The 9,907-nt window shown below is 45.5% G+C and overlaps 1 long non-coding RNA gene across 1 annotated transcript; it reads left to right on the top strand.

Moving 5' to 3' along the window:
• Window positions 1-1,164: 1,164 nt before the first annotated feature.
• LOC145534969 (uncharacterized) lies at window positions 1,165-5,399 on the top strand. Its single transcript, XR_014075141.1, has 3 exons — window positions 1,165-1,656; window positions 2,330-2,407; window positions 5,116-5,399. It is a non-coding gene; the product is annotated as an uncharacterized LOC145534969 (long non-coding RNA).
• Window positions 5,400-9,907: the final 4,508 nt, after the last annotated feature.

Below are 9,907 nucleotides of genomic sequence, written 5' to 3'. Positions count from 1 at the left end.
GGACCCCAGAGAAAGGCCAGTGGCCAGATAGTAGAGGCAGCTGCCCCCCACCCCAGCAGAGGCCCGCCCAGAGTGGTGTCTGCTGGGGTGATGGGAGGACTGTCATTCCAGCAGGAGTTTATCCACGAGCAAGCCTGACCTTGAAGAGATCAGACCATCTTACAGAAAGGCCTTCTCCACTCAAGCTTTTCACAGCCCCAGGCTGATATCTTTGAGGACCCACTGAATTTCCACTGTTTGTGGATCTGTGAGCATGTATAATGTTTCTGGCTAAATCTGTGCTTCGGCCAGTGAGGACCCAGTGGAAGAGTTTTACGGTCACACAGAGGAAGCTGCAGAAACAGGCAAGGGAAGGAGGGCAGAGAGGAGACAGAGCAGTCGGGCACATTCTACCAAGGGTTACGAGGCTTTATAGATCCATTCACTAGGGTCATACTTTAATTTCTTTGACCAATGATAAACATGTATTCATTTGACCTGGAAGTAGCTGTTTTCTCTCCCAGCTGCCAGTAAGCAGAAAGTGCTTAAGTTTATAAGTGTGTTCAATGTTTTAGCAGAATGAGAGTCCCCAGGAAGCACAGGCTCATGTATATCTACAAATGACCGTCCCTCATAACAGAGTTATAGCAGGACCAGAATTACACTGCTTGCTACGAAGGACTCCTATTTATGGTCATTAACTTGCCACATTTTTTTCTAATAAATTATTTTGTCTCACCTCCCCCCCAGGACCAGAGCTCATGACCTTTCCACCCCTGAGTCTGGGCCAGACAGAACCTGTGACCTCAACTGCCTACAATAGGCAATAAACTCAAAGTCCAAAAATTAGGTTATTGGCCTAGTGACATTAGCAAATCATTAATAACTGATATGTATTGAGGTTTATTGAGACTCTTCTAATTACGGTCTCTACTTCCAAGGTGTTCTACTCTAAAGACAGAAATAAGGCTTACATGTTTTAATAGGGACAACACGGGGAGACAGGAGGTTGTCTGAGGAAAGAGACATCCACAGGGCCTGAGAGAGTAGTCATAATAGCCGAGTTCCTGTTGAAGGGGCCGGGTTCCAGATGAGGTGAACACTGAGCAGAGTCAAGGCAGTGATCCTGATGTCATAAAGGATGCAGCTTCATTAGCATAAGGGCTTGCAAGTATGACATGATTCAGATATGGCCAGAATGACATGGCCAGAGCCTGGGGCTCCTGTGGTGGGAGAGATGGCTGGACAGTGGGAAAGGTGGGAACAGACTCTGATGAGCCAGGAATGCCCAGCAGAGGGTGGTGCCAACCTCCTAGAGCTAAACAAGTGAAGCAAGGGGTATGGTCTTCCCCATCAAGTCCACCACATAATGGCATGTCTATCTGCCACACAAATCTGAACACCAGTGAGCCAAGGGAGCCTGGGGGATGGACAGAATGAACAGCTGAATGACACCATCTGCTGTCAGCAGGATTCAGGATGAAATGCTTCTTGGTGAGGCTAGGGTGAGGCTGGGTCATGCTTTGGGGAGATTTTTGAAAGGACAAGGTTGTGTCCCAGTGGATCAGCTGGAGGAAGAGATTTGTGGATGGAGGAGCAGCATAAGCAAAACTGCCGAAAGAAGAGCAGCGCCAGGCAGGGGCAGACACTGGAAGGAGAGAGGCGGAGACATGGCTGGTGGGTACCCGTGAAGCAAAGGCTGCGTGACTCTGTTCCCGGAACTGGCTCGGTGCCACTGAGTCCTAGGTTGGCAATTTCTTTTCCTTCCCCTGCTGCCTGGACACCCAAAGAGGAAACCTGGTGTCATGTCCAGCCTGGGGCTACACCGTTGGAGGAAAGTGAAAGGATAGGGGAGGAGAAAAATGGCACATGGCTAGAATGAACGTTTCTTCAACCACCAATCAGCTAGGTGGTTGATACTATGTCACTGGAGTGCCCAGAACCTGTTTACCTAATCCATCAAAGGTGAGAGGGCAGGGGTCTGTAATCTGTAATGAACAGGATATGGAGGTCTCCTGAATCAAGAATTTGGTACATTTATATCTCACTAGGCGATGTCAGCCTCTGTTCAGAAATACTGCTCTGCATTAGGAGAGTGGTTGGTACAAAAAAGAAAAAAAAAAATTGAGACTGCCGCTTCTGCGTGAATTCTCCAGCTCTAAGTAAATTAGAGCCAGATGCCCAGTTCCTCGTCGCTCCATCAGATGACTCCATGGAGTAATTATAATACTTTATGGGCATTAACTCACTGATTCTCATCACGCCCTGAGAGGGAAGCGCTCCGATCATTATCCTCCGTTACCCAGGGAGGGGGCAACATCTCATTCTCTCCATGTGTGCATCCCGACAGCACCTGTCCCCCGAATGCGCTGGAAGGAGAACGCCAGGACCAGCCACACTCCGGGAAGATGGATGAGCCCGAGTCAAGGTTCTGGGAAAGGGAAAGCAGTGACGGTGGGGGAGGATGGTCCAACAGCAGAGGGCTAAAAGAGAGGCATGAAGAGGGAGGGAAACTGGCTAAGCTCAACTCAGTAATATCTGAGGGAGGCAGAAGACCAATTCTCAACACTGGAACAATCTAGCCTCGGAAGAGGGAAGGAGGGAGGGAGGAAGCGTGGAGCCCAACCTGGGGTGGCAGCTTGAAACCAGGAGGAGGGTATAGTCATGATGAGGAGATGGGACCAAGGGGCAACCCTGGGGCTTGCTGAGTAGGGACTTCAAGAAAGTACCCACCAGCCCTTCTGTCCCTCTTTCAAAGACTCCTCACATGGGGGCAAATCTTAAGTGCTTCTTCATCCCAGATCTTCATCCCATAATCTTACAATTATTAAATCCTAGAATTTACACTTGGAGAAGGCAATGGCACCCCTCTCCAGTACTCTTGCCTGGAAAATCCCACGGACAAACAAGCCTGGTGGGCTGCAATCCATGGGGTCGCTAAGAGTCGGACACGACTGAGCAACTTCCCTTTCACTTTTCACTTTCATGCATTGGAGAAGGAAATGGCAACCCACTCCAGTGTTCTTGCCTGGAGAATCCCAGGGACAGGGGAGCCTGGTGGGCTGCTGTCTATGGCGTCACACAGAATCGGACATGACTGAAGCGACTTAGCAGCAGCAGCAGCAGCAGCAGCAGAGTTTAAACTAACATAAACTATCTTTTTTAATGATCAGGTGACTGAAGCCCAGAGAGAAGTAACTGACCTAAGGTCATGCAGCAAATGGGTGCTATCTCTGGGACCGGATCACACATCTAATTCCCACAGGCTTGGATGGCATCACTGACTTGATGGACATGAGTTTGACTAAATGCTGGGAGTTGATGATGGACAGGGAGGCTTGGCATGCTGCAGCCCATGGGGTCGCAGAGAGTCAGACACGTCTGAGCGACTGAACTGAGCTGAACCGATTTCATCTTCATGTCTTTTCTCTGAATTCCTTCCCACACTTAAGGGAACCCTGCCATCTGGCTCTCAATATTATGCTCTCATACAATTCACTCATTCTCCCTCCGAGTAAATCAGAAAATTGTCACGGGCCAAAACCATGCCTTGGGCATCCCCAGTGGCACCCTCTGAGTCTAACCCAGGATTAGGCACATAGAGTGAGGAAGGACAGGACCCGTTCGATGAGAGCATGTGTGAATCCTGACTGGAGGTGCCAGGCCAGGAAGGAAGATTGGAAATATTAGTGGGGGAGCCGAGGTGAGGGGACTCGGAATCAGCCAACAAATAAATCAGGAGGGAGGAGATAGTCATGAACATCTGCCGTCACTGAAACCATCAGCCGAACAGCCCTCAAAGCACATGCTGCTGCTCAGTCACTTCAGTCGTGTCTGACTCTGTGTGACCCCATAGACGGCAGCCCACCAGGCTCCTCTGTCCCTGGGATTCTCTAGGCAAGAATACTGGAGTGGGTTGCCATTTCCTTAGCCAGTGCATGCATGCATGCTAAGTCGCTTCAGTCGTGTCCAACTCCGTGCGATCCTATAGACAGCAGCCCACCGGGTTTCTCTGTCCACGGGATTCTCCAGGCAAGAATACTGGAGTGGGTTGCCATTTTCTTCTCCATCAAAGCACATGAGGAACCATGAACAAATAGGGTCTCTGAGAGCAACTGACCTCTCACAGAGCGTGGGGCATGGTGGGGATGAACACCCAGAGCTGTGCAGGCATGGGAAATGGACACATGGGCTGAAAGCATGGCAAGGCAGGATTATCCACCCTGCCCACGGCCAAGGGCACAGGTATTGGTGGAAAGGTGAACAAGAAGGGGCTCTCTCTTCTGCCTAAGCAGATGGCTTTAGCCTGCCTGTGTGTTACTTTGTTCAAGACTGTGTTATCAGGGTGATTTTTCTTTGTCCTCTACCTACATACATAGGGCCACTGCCACTATGGCACTGAATGCCAGCAGTCTCCAAGATGGGGAGTCCTGCACAGCCTGGTGCCACCCCTTGCAGGGACCCCTGCAATGGGGCCACCCCCAGATTCATCATCCAAAGACTGGCCAGGGCTTCTCCATCCTTCCATCTCTCTGTGTCTCAGAGAGAAAGGCAGGCATCCCATCCTGCTGTCCACACCTGCCATACGATAGATGGCGGGCTCTAAATAATTAACGAGAATCATTTTGTAATGCACTGACCCCTGAACATTGCACATCACTCATTCTGATACTCCTGCTCTCCTCTGCTCCCTCTCCGTCTCTTTCATTCCAACAGCTCAGCCTTCTCTCTTGGGCGTCCACCAAACACCACATCAAGGGCAAGTGCCCCTCTGCATTTCCTATAAGATGCATCATGTCAGCAAGGGTGTCTGGCCTCTGAGATTCCTTTGATAACACAAGTAATTGGCATAGGTGGCTGGATGGGGGAAGGTGCTGAGGCCAGGGTTGCTCCTGCTTGGGTCAAGGGGTGCCTTGGATTCCTGGGACTCACCAAAAAGTTCTAGCCTGGTGGGAGGCCACCCTGAAGAGCCATGGGCCTGGAAAAAGAATCTGATGACAGTTTGGGTGACTCTGCCCTCCAGGGCCTCATCCTCTATGTGAGACAAAAAGCCACACACAGGAAATACTAAAATCTATACAAGTTCTCCGAAGAATTTCCTCTGTCTCTGAATTTCATGCCAGCCTATTTGTACAGGTATCTCCTGTGTGCCCAGGTCTGTGAAAGCTGATGTGGAAAAGCATGAAAGAAGACTAACCCCCCTTGTCTGGGTGCTTATAAGCCAACTGGGAAGTGGGGACTCAAACACAAAAGTATTAGGAAAACTTCAAAAGTCTGGAATGCTCTAGAAGACATGTAAGACATTGATGTTCCCAATTACCTCTGAAGAGTAGACATGAAAGAAAGGAGAGAAGTCCCTTTCTTTTTTTTTTTTTTTACAGCTTCGTTAAGATATAATTGACAGATAAAACTGTAAATATTGAAAGTGTACAGTGTGATAATTTACTATATTAATGTATATTTTGTGACGTGATTACCACTATCGAGTTAGTTAACCCATCCATCCCCTCCTCACCTAGTTTCTGGTGTGTGTGTGTGTGTGTGTGTGTGTGTGTGTGTGTGTGTGTGTGTGTGTTGAGAATGACTAAGATCTACTCTCTTAGATTCATATTCATCAAGGATATTGGTCTTTAATTTTCTTTCCTCTAATTGTCCTTATTTGTCTTTGGAATCAGAATAATGCTGGCTTCCTAAAATAATTTTGGAAGTGTTCCATTTTTTTCAGTTTTTTGGAGAGCTTGAGAAAGATTGGTATTAATTTTTCTTTAAATGTTTTACAGAATTCATCAATAAAGCCATCAGGTCCTGGGTTTTCCTTTGTTGGAAAGTTTCTCATGAATCATCAATATCCTATTCAGATTTTATACTTCATCATGATTTAGTCTTTGTACGTTATGTTTCTAGAAATTTATCCATTTCTTTTGGTTATTGAATTTGTTGCTCTGTAATTGTTCATAGTATTCACTTATAATCCCTTGTATTTCTGTGGTATCAGTTGTAACGTCTCCTCTTTCATTTTTTTTATTGAGTCTTTTTTCTTTTTCTCTTAGTCTAGCTAGAGTTTTTTCTATTTTGCTTATCTTTTCTTAAAAAAATCAATTCTTTTTTTTAGTATTTTGTATCATTTTTCTAGTCTTTATTTCTGTTCTTTTTTTTTTTTGATTCCTTCTTTCTGCTATGTTTGAACTTCACATGTTCCTTTTTTAATTCTTATATGTTCCAGGATAACTTTTGTAGATTCACTGTGATTTTCTATATAAACAATCATGTCATTATAACAGTTCAGTATAAAAGGATATAATTCAGAAACAGCCAAATGGAAGAAATGCATTGGACAAGGTAAGCAGGAAGGAGCGTGGAGCTTCTCGGCCCTATCCACATGCCACTCTCTCATCACCTCCACGTGTTCACCAACCCAGAAGCTCCACAAAGGTGTGCTTTGCCTTGTCACTCTTTAGACTCTGTACTGTCACAATTTTCTATTAATATAGCATTACATTTTATAGTTACATTTTATGTATTACATTTTATAGTTTTTTTAAACACTCTCATAAAAAGAGATCAAATCAAGACTCAACTGTAAGCTTCTCTGAGGATCTGTGCTGGGCATTATCTGTTTCTGTTATCACCTGGAATATTCCCTAGGCAGCAGAGACACTGAATCAAGAATTGTTGAGTGTGGAATAAAGACAGTGCTGAGCTGAATGTTGAGCTGAAAGTAGAAAAGAACCTCAGAAGAAAGGGCAGTGGTGGGATGATGACCATAAAAGTTTCAAGAAGGAACCAGAAGCCCGATCAAGATGGCAGAATCAGAAAACTCTAAGCTTACCTCTCCCACAAACACATCAAGGCTACAGCTACATGTATAGCAACTCTGACTGAGAAGGACCTGAAGATTAGTAGAATGGCTTTTCTACAACCAATGCTATAAAGAAAGACACACACAGAACCTAGTAGAAAGGAAGGGCAAACAATATAGTCAGGACCATACCCCTAGTGGGTGACCCAGAAGAGGAGGGGCATATAACAGGCTTGGGAAGCTTCCCTAAGAAGCAAACAGTTTGAGGCTCATATTAGGCATTCCAGTCTTAGCATCCAGCCCAGGGAAGACAAGCCCCCAGAGCTGGTTTGAAAACAAGTGAGGCTTGCTGGAAGGCTGTAGAGAAACTGAAGTTCCACTCCTGAAGAGCATGCACACAGCTTTGACACTTCCAGTCCCAACACAGAGGACACAGATTGAAAACTGCCTTGTGCTCTGGCCAGTCTGCCAAGATTTTTGCCAAGATGGCCCCAACACACACCCCAGCCTGCTCTGCACTCCTGCTCCAGCATTGCTTCCCTCTAGATGAAAAGCTGGATACTGCCATCACTTTTGCACATGTGTGTTAAGTTCAGTTCAGTTCAGTCGCTCAATCATGTCCGACTCTTTGCGATTCCATGGACTTGCAGCACACCAGGCCTCCCTGTCCATCACTAACTCCCGGAGCTTGCTTAAACTCGTGTCCACTGAGTCAGTGATGCCATCCAACCATCTCACCCTCTGTCGTCCCCTTCTCCTCCTGCCTTCAATCTTTTCCAGCATCAGGGTCTTTTTCCAATGAATCAGTTCTTCGCATCAGGTGGCCAAAGTATTGGAGTTTTAGCTTCAGCATCAGTCCTTCCAATGAATATTCAGGACTGATTTCCTTGAGGGTTGACTGGTTTGATCTCCTTGCTGTCCAAGGGACTCTCACCTCTCACATCCATACATGACAAAACAAAAAGGCAAACTACTGAATGGGAGAAGACATTGGTAAATGACGTGTCTAACACAGTTAATAACCAAAATATGGGCTTCCCCAGTGGTTCAGCGGTAAAGAATCCACTTGCAATGCAGGAGACACAGGAGACCTGGGTTCGATCCCTGGGTCAGGAAGATCCCCTGGAGGAAGAAATGGCAACCCACTCCAGAAATTTTGCCTGGGAAATCCCATGGACAGAGGGACCTGGAGTACAGTTCATGGGGTCACAAAGAGTCAAACACGACCAAAGTAACTGAGCACACATGCATACAAAATATATGAAGAATTCATACAACTTAATATTTTTTAAAAATCTGAATTTAAAATGGGTAAAGGACCTGAAGAGGCATTTTTGTAAAGAAGACATACAGATGGCCAACAAGCTGATGAAAAGCTGGCCAACATCACTAACCAGCAGGGAAATGCAAATAAAAGCCACAGTTAGATATTGCTTCACATGTTTCAGAATGACTATCATCAAAAAGACAAGTGTTGGTGAGGATGTAAAGGAAACTGAACCCTCCTACACTGTTGATAGGAATGTAGATTGATACAGCCAAATAACAGTTTGGCGATTCCTCTAAAATATTAAAAATAGCAATTTCACTTCTAGGCATACATTCAAAGAAAATGAAAACACTAATTGAAAATGATATATGTACCTCACTATTCTTAGCAGCATTATCTACAATAGCCAAGTTATGAGAGCAATCCAAATGTCCATCCAAGATGAGATAAGAGGTACAAACTACTAGTATAAAATAAATAAGTTACAAGAAGGTAATGCACTGCACAGAGAATATAATCAATATTTTATAATAACTTTACTTGGAATATAATCCATAAAAATATTTAATCACTTCGTTGTACACCTGAAGCTAATATTGTAAATCAACTATACTTCAGTTAAAAAAGGAGCCCCTAAAATTGTAACTATACGTGGTGATAAATATTAACTAGGCTTATTGTGGTGATCATTTTACAATGTATACAAGTATCAAATTTTGAACTTTTGTAAACGATTTAACTAAATAGTCTTAATCTAAAGAAAATAAAAATTGAAAACATATTGAAACAGCAAAAGAGTACAGATGAACCTACTTTCAGGGTAGCAGTGGAGATACAGAGATAGAGAACAGACTTGCGGACACAGTGGGAGAAGGAAAGAGTGGGACAAATCCGGAGAATAGCATGGAAACATACATAGTACCGTATGTAAAATAGACAGCAAGTGAGAAGTTGCTCAACCCAGTGCTCTGTGACAACCTAGAGGGGTGGGACGGGGGGAGATGGGAGGGGGATTCCAGAGGGAGGGGATATGTACACTGGCAGCTGATTTGTATTGATGTGTGGGAGAGGCCAACACAGTATGGTAGCGCAATCATCCTCCAATAATTGTATTTCGTTCTATACTTAATATTGTGCTATTATAATCTTTGATAATTAAAGGAAACAAAGAAAAAGAAAAGAACCGGAAGGATAAGGATTTAGACAAGGAGAGATGCCGGAAATGATGTCCATGTTACAGGAAAATGTTAGCATAAGAATTTGGGGATGAAGAAAAGGAGGGAGGGAGGAATAAGCAAATGGAATACCATGAGCCAAGGCAGGAAGGTAGAGATGGGGAAAGAGGTGGTGCCCGTGAACGAAGGAGCACGGAGATAAACCAGGGAGGCAGCATGCAGCCTGCTTAGGGAGGCCTTGGCTCTGCCCTAAAGGTTGGAAGGACATGTGTGTGGTTGGTCTGCAGCCTGGATTACGTACAAGTGGAATCCTCCTGGATACCTGGAAATAGGTGAAGGGAGGAGATGACCCAACAGGACAAGCTGACAGCACTGGAGCCTGAATACTAGCATAATTTGGTCAAAACAGGTGTGTCCTAGCTCAGTTTTGGGTGTGTAACTGGCACCCAATAAATCCCTGCCATGGAGCTGATTAACTGAGTCAGGAGCCGGTTCAGCATAAGTTCCTGAGGAACAGGCTGTGCATCTTCTACCTCTCTGATATCGCCTCTGGCCCTGCCTCTGCCACAAAATCCTCACTTCTTGTGCGGCTGTAATCCTCCTGTCCTTCCTCATGCCTCTTTTAGGAAACAGAAAGCCACCTCCCCAATCCTGCACCCACCTCCTCCTTCGCAGGAAGTGGGA

This window comes from Giraffa tippelskirchi, chromosome 14, assembly GCF_054371585.1.
Source record: "Giraffa tippelskirchi isolate mGirTip1 chromosome 14, T2T-mGirTip1v1.2.pri, whole genome shotgun sequence".
Taxonomy (NCBI): domain Eukaryota; kingdom Metazoa; phylum Chordata; class Mammalia; order Artiodactyla; family Giraffidae; genus Giraffa; species Giraffa tippelskirchi.
This window is presented reverse-complemented; position numbering and strand designations above follow the sequence as displayed.